The 20,121-nt window shown below is 44.4% G+C and overlaps 1 long non-coding RNA gene across 1 annotated transcript; it reads right to left on the reverse strand.

The window, feature by feature from the left end:
- Positions 1 to 10,308: 10,308 nt before the first annotated feature.
- LOC137041428 (uncharacterized) lies at positions 10,309 to 11,024 on the reverse strand. The gene is made up of 3 exons (XR_010898086.1): positions 10,997 to 11,024; positions 10,842 to 10,897; positions 10,309 to 10,438 (listed from the first exon to the last, which is right to left on the reverse strand). It is a non-coding gene; the product is annotated as an uncharacterized lncRNA (long non-coding RNA).
- Between the last annotated feature and the right edge of the window lie 9,097 nt (positions 11,025 to 20,121).

Below are 20,121 nucleotides of genomic sequence, written 5' to 3' on the forward strand. Positions count from 1 at the left end.
TGTGCCAACAAAATAAAACACACACAAACACACACACAGACACACACACACACAAAACACACACAAAACACATAAAATAGAATACAGAGAAAGTGAGCCAGCTTGCTAAAGAGTATCAGTTTACATGTCTTATGCAAGCAGTTTTTAGATTTATTTATAATTGCACTGCGAGCGCCAAATTAGTGAGACTCAGAAATGAGCAAAGTAAATAAAACAAATACCCTGAAAAGTCTTTTGAGAGTCGAAAACATCTCGCTACTTCTGTTTGTGCCTCAGCTAAATGAATAAGTAATATTTCCAAGAAGCCGTGAGATATTTTTGACCTGTGACTCCATTGTTTTTTTACCCATGCTGACACTCTCTTTCCTTGTCCTTGAGATCTTGCAGTTATAATCACAGTGATCAATGTTAATAGATTCAAGTGTTTAATCTAATAAATGGAAATACTTTGAATATTCGCATGTTAATCCAGTGTACTGGGCAAGATTTCACAGATGAATAGAATGAGACGAAAGGAGAATGTGAGGCATTGGTTGATGGGGTCAGGATATGGCGAGCTAAAGCTAATACTATATTCAGACTAGCTGATGTGAGCTGTTATTGCTCCAGTGCCGAGCTAACATGGGGTCTGGACCAACTATATAATAGTGGCTATTAGCAGATGATTAGGCACATGATGATGAAGTGTTTCTTGTTGATTTGGTTCCACTCATTTATTAATGTCAGTGTGCATGTGTCTATTCCAAGAGCTTGTATATTATATATGAATGTCCCTGCTGAAAAGACCACTTTGGACTAGCACAAATTTCCATGCTGGTCTAGGCTGGTTTGGTTCTAAATGCTCCCACAAGCAAAGATAAAACAAACATTATATCCCATTTTAGACATTTCTAAGTTTGCACTTCTTACTTCTTGGTAAGTAAATACAAAGACTTTGTATATACAAAGATAGCACATTCCTATTATTATGAATGGGAGAAAATGCAATGCCCAATAAGTACCACCTTGTAAACATAAGAGTTGTTTGCTGAATTCCGGAACCGCATGCTAGTATACTACCTGCCCACATGGAAATGCGTTTAGCTGTATCCATATAAATTTTGTACCTTATCAGCGTTTCGTCCATACGGATCCAGTGTTTTGTGAGCATGAATTCGATATTTTCTGAAACCGGGTCTCAGAGTGGATAAATCTGAAAACGACACCCTTGCATTTTCGTGTGTACAGCCAATCCGTATATTTTGTGAAACGGTGATGTCATCACACCACATCCCAAACGTGAAAGGCTAGAAAGGATACAGCTACGCGCACTTGGCATGTGCACATCAATATTGCATAATTTAATTACCGTATTTGCATTATTGTAAGGGTATGTTTAGTGTTGGGGTAAGTGTAGGCGTTAATAAAAACCGATCTGTTAAAGGGATACTCCACTGCTTTTTCATATTAAATTATGTTATTCCCTTAACTAAGAAGAGTTGATACATACCTCTCTTGTCTCAGTGCGTGCACTTAATCGCTCTGACGCGCGGTGACAATCTGATAGCATTTAGCGTAGCCCACTAAGTCCAGTTCATTCACTATGGTGCCAAACAGAGATCAAGTTAGAATCGACCAAACACCTCCACGTTTCCCCTATTTAAATACAGTTACACGAATAGCTGAATGACCAAGTATGGAGACAAAAAATAAAATGTAGCGCTTTTCTAAGCGGGATAAAAAGGAGAACTATAATGTATGGCGGAATAGCACTTTTGAGAGTACTTCGAATCGGCACAGTTAAAAGTCACATCTGAAAACCCAATGGACATCGCTGTTCCGATCTTAAGACGGATTTGATAATAGCTTGTAATTTTCGCACTTAAACCACAGCCAACATGCTGCTGCTTCTGCTTCAAGAGGGAAACGCTGCCCATAACTGCTTGTCTAGGAGCGGTAATCCTCGGTAAGAATTCGTAATAACAGCATATTATTAGCGAAAAGGAGCTAGCAAATGATCCAATGTGTATCTGTATTTGCACTCGTCAAATGATTACATTTCCAACATGTTTTCGCTTCAGTGTGTAATGCAGCCAATCACAGACATGTTTGTAGTTATCTACAACGCAGTAAGTTGGCCAATCACAGGTTTTGAACTTGGAATCCACTCACCGCTCGAGTGTTTGTCCAGCAGGCGTTCAGTTAACACACACCCTCTATAAGTGCAGACATTGTGAAAATAAGAGATTCGCTGTATACCAACTTCACTGTCTGATTGCGTTTATTGAATCAGTGAAAGCTTTTATAAAAGCTTTTTTTTATAAAGGGAGCACTCCTTTTGAGCGCTGTCTAGGCAATATAATAATTTTTTATTTTTCATTAATAGGTCTATAATGTATGCAGAATTTGAATAAAACGTTTGTTTTCCATTCGTGATAAGCAGCCACATACACGCTTCAATACAATGACCCATCTGCATATTCATCCGGGATTCACTCAAAAAATGTGATGACTGATCCGTTATAAATAATCATGTCAAAATCAGGCTCATAAAAATGTCCGGAAAACGTCTCGGGTTATAAATATAACCCATGTTCCCTGAGAGGGAACGAGACACTGCGTCATCGTAGATGACACATCGGGGAACGCCCTCGGCGTGACACTGCTGAGTTCATATCAAAAAAGTCCAATCTTGATTGGTGTTGCGTAATGACGTAACGAGTGACGGCATACCCGGAGGTATAAAGGGACGCCGGCACAAGCAAACGCAGCTTACTGCTATGAAGCGGGCCGCTCTGTAGATAGGCGGGGCTACGAGACGCAGTGTCTCGTTCCCTCTCAGGGAACATGGGTTATATTTATAACCCGAGACGTTCCCTTTATCGAGGGAACTCGCACTGCGTCATCGTAGATGACACATCGGGGAACGAGTACCCACTAGTCCTCGCCTATCTTGCACCCCATGACATGAACCGGAGTGCATAATCAGGGGGCGAGCACCCTAGCGCCTGGCGTCGCAGGGAGGTGCAGACTATAATACCTAACGAAGGTATGCGGTGTGGCCCACCCAGCCGCCTCGCAAATCTCTTGCAAGGAAGCTCCGGAAAGGAGGGCTACCGAGGAGGCCATGCCCCTGGTAGAATGAGCCCTCACGGCTATAGGTGAAGGCAAGTTGCGCACCTGATAGGCCGTGGCTATTGCCTGGACAATCCAGTTACTAATTGTCTGTTTCGCTGCAGGCAGCCCTTTCCTAGGTGGACCAAAGCACACTAACAACTGGTCTGACTTCCTCCACTGGGCAGACCTCTCCAATAAACCCTCAATGCCCGCACCGGGCAGAGGAGGTGAAGCCTGCTCTCATCTGCCGTCACATGAGGCGGGGGATGAAAAGCCTGGAGAACCACCGACCGTACCGCATTAGACGGTACCTTGGGGAAGTATCCCGGGGTCGGCCGCAAGATAGCTTTCACGTTGCCTGGGGCAAACTCCAAGCAATTGGGAGTCACTGCCAATGCCTGAAGGTCCCCCACCCTCCTCAGAGAGGTGATGGCTAAGAGAAAAGCTACCTTCAGCGTGAGGTTCTTGGCCTCAGCCAACTCCAGCGGTTCGAAGGGGGCCTCAACCAACCCTTCGAGAACCACTGCCAGATCCCACGCAGGGATCCTGGAACGAGCCACAGGTCTCATCCTCCGCGCTCCTCGGAGGAACCGTACAACCAGATGGTGCCTCCCCAGAGGTCCTTCACCTAATGGTGCGTGGAAAGCTCCTATCGCTGCCACATACACCTTAAGTGTGGACGGGGTAAGCCCGGCGGAAAACCGATCTTGCAGAAACTCCTGTACTGAAGCCACAGCACAGTTCACTGGGTCTACTTCACGGTCTCTACACCACATGGAGAACACTCTCCACTTCAAGTTGTACAGCTTCCTGGTGGAAGGAGCCCTGGAGCTGAGTATAGTCTCCACGACACCTGCTGACAGCCCTTCTTCTATGAGCTCTGCCCCCTCAGGGGCCAAGCCCATAGGTTCCATAACTCTGGCTGGGGGTGAAATATCGAGCCCCCCGCCTGCGTCAACAGATCCCTCCTCAGAGGAATCTGCCATGGAAGGTCGTCTAGCAGGTCCATAATGTCGGAGAACCATACCCTGGTCGGCCACCGGGGTGCTATCAGAAGCAGGCGAATGCCTTCCCGGCGAACCCGCTCCAGAACTCCCGGGAGCAGAGCAATCGGGGGAAATGCGTACAGACGCAGCCTCGGCCACGCCTGTGACATGGCATCCAGGCCCAACGGAGCCGGATGCCTGAGGGAGAACCAAAGTGGACAGTGGGTCGTCTCTCGAGACGCAAACAGATCCACTTCCATTCGGCCAAACCTCTCGCATATGGTCTCCACCACCTCTGGATGGAGACGCCATTCCCCGGGCCTCAGCCCCTGCCTTGACAGGATGTCTGCTCCCTGGTTCTGGTCCCCCGGGATATAAACTGCCCTGAGAGAAGACAGTTTCCCGTGGGACCACAGAAGGACCTGATGCGCCAGTCTGTACAGAGGGCGCGATCTCAGACCTCCTTGATGATTTAGATACGATACCACGGCAGTGTTGTCGGATCGTATCAGGACATGGTGGCCGCGAAGGTCCTCGAGAAAACTCCTCAGAGCTTTCCAGACAGCCAGCATCTCTAGGCAGTTGATGTGCCATGAAGCATGCTGGGCTGTCCAAGGACCTCTCGCTCCTCGGCCTTCCATGACCGTGCCCCAACCAGTAAGGGATGCATCTGTTGAAACGGTTTTCCGGCAACACGATGCTCCCAATACTAGCCCCAGGGACAGAAACCAAGGTTTCTTCCATATAACCAGGGAACGAACGCATTTGCGCGTTACTCTGATCATACGGAAGGGATTCCCCTTCGGAGAAAACCCCTTGGTTCTCAGCCACCACTGTAGCGGTCTCATGTGGAGCAGGCCGAGCGGAATCACACTGGACGCTGCTGCCATGAGACCCACCAGTCTCTGGAACTGTTTGACAGTGATGCTGTGGCCCAACCTTATACTTGAGACCTCCGCCCGTATGGTCTCGATACGCGCGGGTGACATGTGTGCCCGCATCGTTACCGAGTCCCACACTATTCCCAGGAACGTAATTCTCTGGGAGGGCGTCAACGCGCTCTTTTTCGCGTTGAGTCTCAACCCCAGACACCTCATGTGTGCTAGAACAGCATCTCGATGCTGAACTGCCATATCGTACGACCTGGCCATGATCAACCAGTCGTCGATATAATTCAGTACCCGGATGCCCTGGAGTCTTAGCGGAGCCAGGGCTGCATCCATGCACTTTGTGAAGGTGCGAGGTGACAAGGCTAGGCCAAAGGGAAGGACCCGATATTGGAACGCTTCGCCCCCGAAAGCGAACCTCAGGAACTTCCTGTGACTGGGAAGGATGGAAATATGGAAGTAAGCGTCCTTTAGATCTATCGTGACGAACCAGTCCTCGAACTGGATCTGACTCACGATAACAGGAATGGTTAGCATCCTGAACCTGTATCTCCTCAGAGACCGATTCAGAAGCCTGAGATCTAATATTGGACGCAACCCCCCATCCTTCTTGGGGACTATGAAGTACCGGCTGTAGAACCCGACCTCCCTTTCTGGCGGGGGGACCCTTTCTATCGCCCCTTTTTCCAGCAGAGAGTGTACTTCCTGCCCCATTACCCCCACCTGCTCGGGACCGACCACTGTCCAGACTATCCCCCCAAATTTCGGGGGGGGGGAACTCTGAACTGCAGTCTGTATCCCCGTTCTACAGTGCGCAGGGCCCACACAGAGATATTCGGAAGACATGACCATGCGCCGAGATATTCTGATAAGGGGACCAGCCTCTCGCGGCTGGTCTGGGGTATCAACCGAACCTCTGCCTCGACCCCCTGAAGCGGATAACCGGCAGGGACTAATCGAGGCATATTTTCGGTGTGTGAACGCAGTCGCTGCTCTGCCGCAGATTTTATATGTGCTGGCCAGAGCCGCGCGCGAACATGGGGAAACGACGTGGTCCGGAGCCCTTTTGACTGCGAGAGCACAACATCGATTTCCCGAGAGCCTCGGGGGGAGAACGACCTCGGTCGCTCCGCCCCGTGGGGGACAGCTCTCAGCGGTCCTGCCGCAGCTAGGACCGCTTGGAAGCCTTCTTGGCCTGAATAACCTCCCTCAGGTCGGTCTTCGGCTTTGAAGACTTCCCGCGAGAGCGTCGCTTCTTCTGCCAAGCTCCCTCAGGAGGGGCACGAGAAGCGACGCTCTGCTTCTGCACCTCACGGTGCGAGGAGCCCTCTGCTGGCCGAGACTGCCCACTCGAGGCAGCCTTGCTGGAGGAGCCCCAGCGGCGAGGGATGAACTGGCTGAGAGCGGCAGCCTGCTTTTTCACCTCCTGAAACCTCTCGACGACGGTGCTCACAGCGCCGCCGAAAAGGCCAGAAGGCGAAACCGGGGAATCAAGGAGAAAGTGTCTGTCTCTCTCCCTGATCCCCGACAGGTTCAGCCAGAGATGCCTCTCCGCGCACACCAAACCCGCCATGGAGCGGCCGATGTCACGGGCCGCCTGTTTGGTGACACGAAGAGACAAATCCGCTGCCTTCCTCAGCTCAGTCACATCCTCCGGAGAGGGACCCTCGCCCTCATCGAGCTCCTTCAGCAAGTCCGCTTGGTAGGCCTGCAGAACCGCAAGAGTGTGCAGGCACCCACCAGCGCGACCAGCCGCACTATATGCCCTCGCCACCAGCTTCGAAGTCTCTTGGCATGGTTTCGAGGGCAATGCCGGGGTCTTAAATGAAGCTGCTGTCTCGGGAGAGAGGTGGCCCGCGAGCGCCTCTTCTACCCTCGGCAGCGCAACATATCCCTTCTCAGACGCCCCCAGCACGTTAGCGAAGTCAAGTGCAGGGGGCGTAGTCAGGCGTGCTGAGAAGGGCTTCTCCCACGCCCTGCACAGCTCACTGTGCAGGTCGGGGAAAAACGGCAGACCCCGGCGTGGAGGCTGGGCTCGACGCTTGAAGAAGCGCTCGTCCAGCTTGCTTGGCGGCTGAACGTGCACTTCCTCTTGTGGCCAATCTAAGCTCAGCTTGGCCACAGCGCGAGTCAAGACCTCCACGAGCTCCTCCATAGCCTGCGAGTGGGGTGGCGACTGCCCCACTGCGCCTGCTTCGGTGCTCATCGTCAGCGATCCCTCGGAATCGGACAGCATGAGCACCTGATCCTCCGCCTCGCGGGAAGAAGCCGCAGCGCGGGCTTCCACACGTGGCGGAAGATCCTCTGAATCGTCAGAGGAAGAGAGAGATGCCTCAACATTCCCTAATCCCGCTGACAGATCCAGCTGCGAGCCCCACGACCTGCGGCGCCGCTCTGCCTCGGCAACAGCGGGCCCAGAACTGCGAGGCTCGCGAGGCTGACCGGCCTCGTCAAAGACCGCCAGCCGCGAGCGCAGTACTCTCAGCGGCAGCTTATCACATTCGCCGCAAGCCGCTCCCTCGAGAGCGGCCTGGGCGTGCTGCACACCGAGACACTGCACACAGAGCTGGTGTGTGTCCGTGCCCGAAATAAAGCGCGGACAGGGAGGCACACACCGTCTGAACTGCTCGCTCGCCATTTCTAATGATATAATAAGCCCTACGGGACAAACAACACCAAATAGACAGACAGAACACAGAGCGCGACCGCTGAAAGCAGGAAGCTGCGTTTGCTTGTGCCGGCGTCCCTTTATACCTCCGGGTATGCCGTCACTCGTTACGTCATTACGCAACACCAATCAAGATTGGACTTTTTTGATATGAACTCAGCAGCGTCACGCCGAGGGCGTTCCCCGATGTGTCATCTACGATGACGCAGTGCGAGTTACCTCGATAAAGGGAACCCGATTCATGGCTGCGTGCCGTTATCCATAGATCACTGAATCTGTGGTAAGTTGTAAAGACCACTATGTCGAGCCCAATCTTTAGTTTAAACTGATAATCATTCGCTCAACTCACATTTTCCTCTATTTAAGCTTGGAACATACTCTGCAAGAACAAAGAAATTTGTTCATTTTCTCGAGGTGGCAAGAACAAGAACAAAGTTTGTTCCGGCCAGTACATTGCATACTTCACGAGAAAAGCAGGTGCCAATCATCTGCGTTTCTCCGCATTAACCACGCCCACTTTAAATCTATGACCAATCACACAATAGTTCTCGGACACCCTCAAGGAAAAAGTTCTGCTCAGGCGATGTGTCGAGAACAAGCTGCGAGAACTCCCGAACCAGGGCTGCGAGAACAAAATGACGTATTTTGTTCTCGCAGCCCTGGGAGCAAGAACTTTTTTCTCTGTTCTCAAGAATGTTTCTCTGTATGTTGTACTCCGCAAGCCCTGGCTGAGGGGGCGTGTTCCGGCGGGAAAGTTGTACTCCCTCTATACCCCTTCTAGCCACAACTCTTCTTCTCCATTTTTACTGTATTTCTGTGGCAGAATTGCAGCACCACACACTGGCCTGGCATGTTTACTACATCATTTTGAGCCGGTTTCAGTGATCTTGTGTGTACGCAGATATTTCTTGAAACAAGGGGGTAAAAAGATTGGATTGGAAAAGCTCTGGCTTTGTGTGGGCGGGGTCTAAGATTATCAAATCTTTCTATGGCAGAAATAGTAAGAGTAGTATGCTAGTATGCGGTTCGATTTCAGCAATTGTGTCACTGCAGCTGCTTTTAGAGGCTCTGGTTGCTATAGAAACAGTCAGTGTTCAGAGATGTGTGCTTTGACTGCACATGCGCATTCGCTGGTCCAGCCTGAATTTTTAGAAACAAATTTTATGACAGTTGTTTTCAGATTTCATTAGTGATTATTAGTGTCATTTTTGCTTGGCATTACTATGAACAATAATTTTAAGACCAAACAGTGCTTTTGCCAAACAATTTAGTTCTATTGCCTTTTTATTTCCCATAATGTCTTATCAGCAAATCTGGTAGGACTACTGGGCCAAATGAATATTAATTACATGGTCACCTAATTAATATTTATGAGCAAAACTGAAATGATATATCATCATATTGCAATCACCTACAATGTGGGGATAAGACAACTGTCCCAGGGAGGACTTTTTGGTTTAGACTGGGTAAACCCAGCCTGATCTGCCGTGATTAGATTTCGCCCTGCAGCTCAGGCTGGAAAGCTGTACATTCATTTATCCTGCTTCTGTTTCACATTTATGGGAACCAACCACAGACTGGCTTATCAACCTGGCGTGTTGTTGGCGGGTTTAACACAATGACGGAAAGAGAAGTGATGGATCTGCACATGGATTACGCCTCTTGTGGTCTGACTGGTTGAAGGACTATCCGAGTCATTTGAAATATGCTCGTTGATCACGCCTCTTGTGCAGTAGAAAATACACAGCAGACTCCCCAGACCAATGTTCAATCTTAAAAGGCTGAGCTTGGTCTTGTGATGGCCAGACAAGGACTTTTTACTAAATTTACTAAATATAGTAAACAATGTCTTAAAAGGATAGTTCACCCAAAAATGATAATTCTCTCCTCATTTTTTCATTATCTGTGGAACATCAAATAAGACATCTTAAAGAACACTGAGAATCAAAAAACATAGGATCACACTTAATCAAGCGTATACCGTCAGTTCTGGCAGGTCATGTTAGTCAAACTCGCATCAGCTGGCTGTCAGCTGATCACATCTACCTATAGGAATATGACGTCTATCACAGCATACATGTAAAAGCTCCTTCAGTATTATCCACAGCTATCACATTTCTCCAGAGCTCATTTATCCCCACCTACTCCTCTCGTCCAGTTAGGATTTGGTATTCTAAATCCCCTTGAAATAGATAAAATTCTGAATTACTTTGTACATTTAATATGAACATTAATGATATCTGCAATATATCATGTTTGTTCTGTTCTGTTTACCCTAAGGGGGGTTATTGTTGCTCTCCCTGCTCTATCAATGCTAGGCTGCATGGATGCGCAGGGAGTTTGTTCCCAGAACGGAACCTTATTGCCAATCCAAAATATATGATAATAGTCAATCAATCATATTTGACGATAGTGGTTCTGACAGAACTATTGAGACGTTATTTAAAATATCTTCTTCTTTTCTTCTTCTTCTTCATTTTTCCAAAAGATGAAGGTGAGTAAATGGCAAAATTGTATTTTTCGTCAAACTATCCGTCTAATGAAAATCTGAAAGAATCTTAAAAAGTTGAGATGTATCACCCTACCCTCATTACTTAACGTTTCCCAGCATTTCTTGACTAAATACACACACTTTACCTTCATGTGTCTTCTCCTCAATAATATGCGTCCCAATACATCCATCCTTTCTACCTGGATCAATACAGAGGCCTCACTGCACTATTAGCCGATTTTTCTTCATTCATTACATCTATTCATCAGCATACTGCATGCTCTTGATGCTCCAGTTATAAGAGGAGAGCCTGGGAGGAGAAAGGAGAAACACTGCTAATGCTCAGTATATGCACATTGCTGACAATGGAAAAACAATTCAAGTTCTACTTGAAGATTTTTTTTTATTTATATTTTTCTGGTTGCAGATGATTATTGAAATTATTCTGGAAGCGTAAATTGCCTCCTAGCAAATGCAGAACAGAGAAACATGTATTCGATCATCAACAACATTACAAACATCTCTGGCTACCTAATGGTTAGGGCAGAATTTAGATATTGATTTCCCTATTGATCATGGATGTCTGCAGCCTGCTTGACATTAACACAAAAGCAACGTGCAAGGTGCATATTGATATGTGCTGTCAGAGGGTTGAAGAGAAGGTGCATTTTAACATACCAACCAACTATAACAAGTGACCAAAAACACAATACCATCATTGATGACGATGTGGTTAAATCCATGCACACTATTCAACACCTCTACTGCCCTGTAAGGAAAACATAGACCCATTTAAAGTAAATTGTCAAATGGTGAAGTTGAAAAGTCTAAAAAAACTGAAACTGTCTAAAAATTTGGTAACCATCACATGTATAGTCGGTTTCCGTTGTGTTTGCACTGGTCACATGTTCCTTTGTTAGTTTCCCGCCACTTATCTGTCTCCTTGGTTACCCTCATTAGTTAATTCTGTTCCAGCTGTGTCTTGTTTATTAACTCATTTTGGTTCCCTATTTAAGTTCCTCTTGCGTAGTCACTCCTTGTTCTGGTCTTAAGTCTTATTTGTGGTGTTTGGTGTTCTGTTCATTTATTCTTAAATAATAAAAGCCCATCTGTTTTTAAGTTCTGGATCTCTTCATCTCTGCTGCACTACACACCGTGACAGAAGACTGGAACCCCAACTGCCAGCCATTCTAATTTTAAGATCCTTCTGACCCCAGTCTCTCCAGTGTCCCCAGCAAACATCTCTGGGGATTGCCTGTGTGTGCTTCGGCAGAACGGTGGCCCACTGGAGTATGTGGAGGAGTTTGTTGAGTTTGTAAAACGTTAAACACGTTTTTTTCTGATGGGTCTGGGCGAGGACACTATTCGTTTTCTTGAACCTGCCTGTTCCTATTCCCTAGTTGAGACCATCAGTTTGATTCTGGGTCTAAATTGTTCTGAGTTCGAGATAGAAGAGGTTCATATGACTGAGTGTTTTCCTCGTCCAGTCCCCTCAGAAAAACTCGCGGCCTGGTCAGTCCAACCACAGCCAGCTTCCTCCTCCTATCCCTCCAGTGGGCCTTCCTGTGCCAACCTGCCGGCCTCCAAACCCAGACTGCCGATGAGGAGGGCGACAACTAAGCCCTCGATATCAGCCAAGGGGGCCGCTTCTCTGCCAGAACCATGCTGATTGATAGGCTTTGGGGACTTTGCTCCAGCCCTCCTGGACTCCGCTCCAGCCTTCCTAGACTCTGCTCCATCCCTCCTGGACTCCGGTCTGTGCCTGCTCCTTGCCTGCTGGACTCCGCTCCAGTCTGCCTCGAGCCCTCCGCTACTTACTTGTTAGTTTCCTGCCACTTATCTGTCTCCTTGGTTACCCTCATTAGTTAATTCTGTTCCAGCTGTGTATTGTTTATTAACTCGTTTTGGTTCCCTATTTAAGTTCCTATTGCGTATAGTCACTCCTTGTTCCAGTCTTAAGTCTGATTTGTGGTGTTTGGTGTTCTGTTCATTTATTCTTAAATAATAAAAGCCTATCTGTTTGGAAGTTCTGGATCTCTTAATCTCTGCACTACACACAGTGACCGTAACACTCTATACAGACTATTTTAGTGTCCTTGTAACATGTACTTACTATTGTGATAACCGTAAATTATGCATAATTACCTAAACCTAATCCTATACCCTAATCCTATAGTAAGTACAAGTACTTGATATTATTCAGTACTTAAAAATATAATTACACTGTAAAAATGACACCTTAAAATAAAGTATAAACAATTATTTCATACAAACTAATCTCATACATTCCAATACTATATATACATATATATAACAATACTAAGATGTTAAGTCAAGGGTCAACAATATAATGACATATTGTAAACAAAAACTCACCCTTTTTATAATTTAATACCAATAATCAATTATCACAAAAGGCCAATATGTGTTAAATTAACTGTATCTTTTTTTCCTGGTCAATAGCGGTGAAAACGCTCAAAAGCCCTTTTGTTGCCAAGACTTTAAGGTATGTGTTTACACTGAAACTGACGTTCAAAAATAAACCTACCCAGAGAAATATTCACTTGAGTAAAAGAGTGTGACAACTAGCCCCAGTCTCCAATCTGTTTATGTTTGTTTATATGAGAGAGTCTGCAAATGAGAAATGTATGCGGGGAGGCATTTCCTGCATGTGTTTTTGGACATATCGTTAGGTAAACGTCACTGTAATGCAAATTACAAGATTGACTTGTGACAAGCTGTAATTGATAGAAATCCCTCATGCTTGCATGTGTGTGGTAGACCGCTCAGTCTTGCTTTCCAGTCCCTGCATGCAGAGAGCTCATATTTCCTGCTGTGACGGCTCTTTTTCATCAGCTCTCTGGATTGTTTAGACTCCTCTTTTCTTGCATGGCTCTCTGCCAGCACCCCGGCACACCTGGGTAATCCTGCATGGTACCGGAGCCCTGTTGGGACTACAGAAGAACATATTATCCAACCCTGGATAAGGCAGATAAGTGCCTGTGAGTGGCAACTGCAGACGTGGGGGGAAATGAATGGCAGGGCAGCGGGGAGGAAACTGGCGGGAATACTGATGAAGTTTGAGGGAAATTCAAGAGCCCTGCAAAAGATGTAATGCATAGACTTTACAGTATTACGGAGATAAGATTGTGTTTGTATAGATCACAGTTTGTCTATAATGCTTTGAGCCGGAATGCTGGAGGTCTTTAGTGTAAAATTCAGGTATTTAAGATGGTAGGTAATCTCAGACATCGTGATGTTGTTAGTTTCTGTCTCAGGGGTCTAGTCTCTTGACCCTTAAAAGAGCTGATAAGAACTTCTGATTGGATTTCTTGGAAATGCAAGATCTTCATAGAAGCATTTCTTAAACTACCATACCAGTTTAGAAGTACTGGTATTGTCTTGCACTGACAGCTCTTCTGTAACTCTTTCACACCCTTTGAACACCTTTTGAACATTCTTTGACAGCTCAGTAAGGTCTTCAGAAGAAACAATCCCTGCTTCTTGCATAAAGAGGAAGAAAAGAATGCAAACCATTGTCGTTTGCATTTACAGATGGATGACTTGCATCACTTGATTCAGTAGCACATCACACAGAGATTCTGCAGGGCGCCCAGCTTATGAATACATTTTTAATTACCAAAAACGGAGCCCCTGCCGGAGCACTGGAGTTCACGGAAGTTCATTTCCTCTGATGTTTCTATTACAGACTCGCTTTTTTCATTGAGGTGTCAGATAACTCGCACAATTTTTTCATCAGTCCTAGATGTTGTTGTTATGCAATAACAATTTCCCCTTGGGTTGAGACTGTTATTATGAAATGTTTCATGATGCATGCATATACGTATATATTACATACACTCAGGGCTTGACATTAAAGGACAACTCCGGCGAATTTTTAAGTTTATCTTGATCGTTATATCTTTGTGAGTACAGTCTATAGAAAAAAAAAACCGAACCGGATTGGTCCTTGCAACACGGAGTTATTACAGTTAATGCCCAGAGCCCCCCCTCAGCTAAAACGTCAGCTTTGGGGGCATAGAAGTAAAGGGTGTCTCTGTGCCTCTTAACAGACACAAAATGCAATTAAAATGTCTATCCAACATGAACAGGTCCCTCACACGACAACGAGATGCGTTCACCTGTTTTAGCCGGCTATCTGTGTCTCGCGCTGAAGTCCCGTGGGAATGCAGTGGTAGCCAGAATGTCGAGAAGAGCATCGTGTTTATGAAGAGGCTCTGCTCATGGGGTCGTCGGTCCTCAGTATTGAACGTGTCCGAAAGAAATAGTTTTCGATTCTGTACTGCTGATCCGATGAGGACCGCTGCTCGTTCAGTTACTCGCTCATGCTCAGTATCAGCTGCTCGTGAGTTCATCAGATCTCTCAGCAAAACATGACTCAGTTCAGTGAACGGTTGGAGTTACAACATATAATTCAAGACATTCGTTTATTTATATTCGGAGGGACTGTCACTTATGTCAGAAAGTGAGTAACTAAAGTAACGTGTGTGCGCTGATTTGAGACGCGAACCGTTTAGAACGATTCAGTCCGATTTGGTGAACTGGTTCGCCCGGTTCACTAAAAAGAACCGGTTCAAAAGAACCGGTTAAAAAGAACAATTCATTCGTGACTGGACATCACTAGAGTGATGATCCGATCGGGCTCACGAGTGAAGAAGAAATTGTTCGCATTTGTGCCTTTCCGAATTGTTAAAATTTGCAGCGAACACTTGACTAACTTATAAAGACACAACACAGCCGGGCCGGCTGAAGAAAAATGCCATTCCGTGGTTAAAGACGGGTGTGGCCACTGTGGAGGCAATGTAAACTTTATTTATCCTTCCATTTGGGCACACTCGGCTTGAGGAAAGATGTGCAATAATTTAAAATAATCTTGCTTTACACACACAACGCTCTTCCCAACTGGACTGCCTATTTTCCGTCTACCACTGAGTCCCCATGGGACATCAGCACAAGATACAGCTAGCCGGCTAAAAGGGCTGAAAGGGCTAAAAGGGCTCGTGTGAGGGACCTGTTCATGTTGGACAGACATTTTAATTGCATTTTGTGTCTGTTAAGAGGAGACACCCGTTACGTGCACCCCCACCCCCACCCCCCCCACCCCCAAAAGCTGCTGTTTTAGCTGAGGGGGGCTCTGGGCATTAACTGTAATAACTTCGTGTTGCAAGCACCAATCCGGTTTGTTTCTTTTTTCTCTCTATAGACTGTACTCACAAAGATATAACGATCAAGATAAACTTAAAAATTCATCGGAGTTGTCCTTTAACACTTGCCAACCTGCCAAATGCGGGTAGATTTCAGCTGTGGCAGGTACGGCAGCCACTCGCACTAGCCACTTTGGCGGGTTGAATAAAATTTACAGCCAAAGGAAATGCCAAGACCGTCGTATTAAATTCCTCATATTAGCCTATCATATTGCCCACCCCTTGCCCACCTGCACATACCAGCTGATATACAATGTAGTCTTGATTTGGGGGGTTACTCTGCATTTGAAAGTTTGAAAGGGTTTTAAATCTTCTAAATCAGGTAAAATTACCTAAAGTCAAATAAGCATGCTAAAGTCAACTTTAAACATATACAATGTAATTTCCAAACAGCGAATTGTGGCCAGTGAAAATGCTGAGTGGTAACTTTGGAAAACCACTAGCCACAGTGGCTGGTGAGCAAAAAAAGTTAATGTCAAGCCCTCAAAATAATTAATTAAAAGTAATTAAATATTACATTTGAAAATCTTTATTTACAGTTTTTTACAATCGCTATGACAACTTTTTCAATAATTCAATACGACATTTCACCATGATGTCACTACAGTAATAGACGTTCTTCCAGGTGGCAAAAGCCAAAGCGTTCCTATTCCAACGATAGTAAATTGCTTGGAATTCAGACATAGTTAACATGATTATTGAGGGACTGATTAACTAATTCAGGAGATAGCAATACATGAAATGCCTAACCTTGGTCTAGTCTACTACCACATTTTTTAAATGAGCCGCTACTCTACCATTGAGTTGTTATTTTAGGAACTGTTGCTGTTTGACTTACAATATGTTAGGCTCTGGTAGTTGGTCTATTTCCCTGTTATCTAACTAAAAAGGTTATGATCATTTTCTGTTGCTTGGAGTCGAATCTGATGACATAGACATGAACTTTTGACGGTGAAAAGGATAGCCCACTGTACTCCGCCAGGGCTGGACTGGGGCTAAAATTCGGCCCAGGCAAACCCAGCCCAACCCAGCCCAACCGACCCATGAGTTCCCTGTGAATGATTTTGCTAGGGTTGGGACCTTAAATTGGAGTAAATAAATAAAACTAGGACAAGGACAAATAATGATAGATATTATCGAATATGCTGCAAATGCAGATAAACATAACATTGCTTTTTTTTGTCACACAGAAATGCACTTGACAGTAGAGCACTGATGATTTTAAGTAAATTTACTGCTTTAAATGCTGTCATCATTTACTCACTCTCGTGTCGTTCCAAACCTGTATGACTTCCGTGAAACACAAAAGTAGATATTTTGAAGAAGGTTGGCAACCAAGCCATTTTGGTTAGGCTACCATTAGAATACTGTATGAACAAAAAAACAGACTCTAATTATTTTATTTTATGCTACACAGAAATAAATTCATTCAGGTTTGGAATGACATTAGGGTGAGTAAATGATCACATTTTTGGGTTGAACTACCCCTTTAAAAACAGTCATATTTTTCAAGAGTTAACACATAATTTAAGTAAGACACTGATATATCTTTCATGAGGCTATCATTGAAATATAATTAAATTAAATTTCATTAGATCTATTAAAAACGCTAATAAAACTTTTAAAGAGGAAAAAAAGCTTTGTCCTTAATTCATGGGATTTAGACTTTAAAGCTGTTTTATAGACTGTAGTTTAACTGTAGGCCAGTTACATTAAATTGTAAGATCATGGTAGTCACAGGGTAAAAAACATAGACTGTAAAAACCTTGCTCCTCATTATATGGCTATATGGTTTCTAAAATATATAAAACATATATATATTAAACTATTACAGTAAATTTGTAATTTAATTGTAAACACCTGTAGAAAAAACAACCGCTATATAAATGATTTATATTCTGCAATATTAATTTAAGTAATAATAGCAACATTTCTAATAAATGTTACTTCCAAAACACCATATTTTTTCGCTGTTAGTAGCTGCAAGGTAAATTGTGGTTGTGGTAAAGTGAAACGTTTCTGTGTATTGCCGTTTTCCACTTTACCTCGTCATGAATAGGCTACATGCTCGCGGCTGTTTTTAGCTGATTCAATGCAGAACCTGGTATGTTCCCATATCACACGATTGTGTAAAACAAAATAAGTAAAACCGCTCGTGTTCAAAACCATATTGCAAACTAACCTCCAACACATTTTTTTTTTTAAATACAATAATACACTAACAAAATACACAAGACAATACAACTGAACACGTTTTTTTGTTTTGTTTTTCAAAAGGAAAATTTTGCGTCGCATAAAACACTAACAACTGATGGAATTAGCCTTTCGCCTCCCCCCTCCCCTCTTAGTTACTGTTGCTACGTCCGACAAACAAATGGTGAAACACGACCAGCGTGACAGATTGGCATGAGGGGAAGAGGTATACTCGTGCATTTCAGTGACCTTTTTTGGAGCAATACCTCTGTGATATCTTCCAGATCGAGGAAAAAGGGGCTACAGTATGCAGTGGAGGGAAATATTCAAAATATAAAAATACGCAATGAAGGAGACACAACAGACCAGTCGATCGCAGACTGCTTTCCAGTCACTCGCGGGAGTAAATTGCTTTCTGGTTTGCCCTTTCTCTCTCTTCAGCCTTCCCATGTCTCGGACCTCAATACATACAATATTAACCTTTATAGACATAGTATTTCTCAAGTAAAGAAAATGCTGTATTTATAAAAAATAAAAATAAAACATTTATTTACCATTACAAGTCCACTGATTACGTTATACGACATAGCCTGTATATGTCTTAATACAGTCGAGAAAGACAACGCATATCTGTGCGTTGCTGCAACGCGTCTTTAGACCTGCATACAGTGTTTTTAACCGCAAAAATGCATCCTGCGTGAATGGCCATAAACTGATTAAAATATAAACAGTGCATTTTTAATTCTGTAAACAGTTACCTTGCCTCATACATTCAGTCATGTTCAGCATCAACAGCAAGCCAAAGAGGGCATGGTTTCAACTGAACTGTGCATTTGTATTTTAAAAACTTAGCTACATTATTTTCTAGATCTGTCCAGGAAATAAATGCACATTCTTAAATGAGCAAGTTTTTAAAGCTAATTTCAAATTGGCATGAATAAAAAATCTAATCAGAGCTGCATATTAATATTTAATAATAATAATGGATTTTATTTATAACGCACTTTACATTCTGAAGAATCTAAAGTGCAACAATGGAAAAGGGAAAAAAATAACAAAACAAAAAAAATGAATAGAATTTAGAAAAATTATAGAATAATACAAACAATCAACACATAAAAGCTTTTCTGAACAGAGAACAGAGCTGATGGTAGTAGTCACCGAGTAGTAGTCACTCCATGTTTTACAGACTGAAGCAGTGGGTGCGTAGCCTAATGCACCACACCATTATTTTCAGTTAATGATGGGAAAAAAAATACTTACATTTCTGGTAATAATAATTTCATTCAATAACAATAAAAATTTTTTTTTTTTTTTTTTATTGTTTGGGACATTCTACAGCCCTTCATCAAAATTTACAATACAGAGCCCAAAACAAATGAACACTGTCAGTTTCTAAATTTGGATTGGGTGGGCAAGGCAGACGTTTAGGTGGGCTCAGCCCAATGCCCATGCCTAGAACTAGTGTCCGTTTTACAAATGCTGTGGGCACACAGCTTCACCATCTCATCTGTTTGTCAATGTTTGTCGGACCTGCTTTGCTGCTTTGCTTTGCTATTGCCGGAAAAGTTGCTATGATATGTGATTGGACAATGGCCGTTTAGGGGAAGGGACCGGCGAAAGGCTAATTACAGAAACTACATTATTTAATGTGTCAGGTCTGCCCTCATAAATAGACAGCATATTTTATTGATCATAGATTGTGTGTAGATCATAGAAGCCTCTCTACATTTTTGTTCTGTAGGGTTTAGTAAATGCATGAATTTTGTTTCTTTTTCTGCAAAAATTCAATACAAAAAAATTAATGACCCATCTCAGAGTAGCTTTATAGAATGCCCTACAGTTTTATTTCATTATCAGCAATCACCATGTTGACAATAGCAAGTTTCTGTTTTTCATTCAGGAGCTTGCCTCTGCCCCCTGAGGGAGGTAGACATTGAATCCTTAGATAGACAAAACACAGTTAAATGTTATAGACCAGGGGCATACAGTCACTATAATACATAGTAAAAGCATTTACACTTTGCAGTAGGAGAAACCTAGAAGCTTAGGAGAAGAAATTGTAGGACACAATATCCTACCTGGGTTTCTTGAAAAATCAGGATAATTGATGCTACTGTTGTCAAAAGTCTAGCCTTCGTCCCCTGTGATTTCCTCATGTTCTTCCTAGTTTCACTTTTGTCACATGTCCCTTTGTTCTAGTTTTCTCGCCACAGTCAGTCCCAGCTTGTATTAAGTATTGTCAGCTGTGTCTCGTCATCTGTGTTACCTGTTCCCCCTCGTTTGGATGAGGACACCATCCAATTTATGGACGCTCCGTGTACGTATTCCTTAGTTGAAACTATCAGTTCAAGTTCGCCAGCAGCCGGGTGCCTCCAGTGGACCGTCCGATGAGATCCCACAGGCCAGGAAGCCACGGAGGCCAAGAAGGGCCAGCAGCAAGCCCGCGCCTCCAGTCCCAATGGCCGCCATGGCACCAGAGCCAGATGAGGGCTGGCTCATAGATTTCTGGACTAAGCCCGCTCCGCTGCCTCCATAGTTCACTCTGCGCCTCCCCGAGCCCTCTCCATGCTTT

This window comes from Pseudorasbora parva, chromosome 15 (genome assembly GCF_024679245.1).
Source record: "Pseudorasbora parva isolate DD20220531a chromosome 15, ASM2467924v1, whole genome shotgun sequence".
Classification (NCBI taxonomy): Eukaryota; Metazoa; Chordata; class Actinopteri; order Cypriniformes; family Gobionidae; genus Pseudorasbora; species Pseudorasbora parva.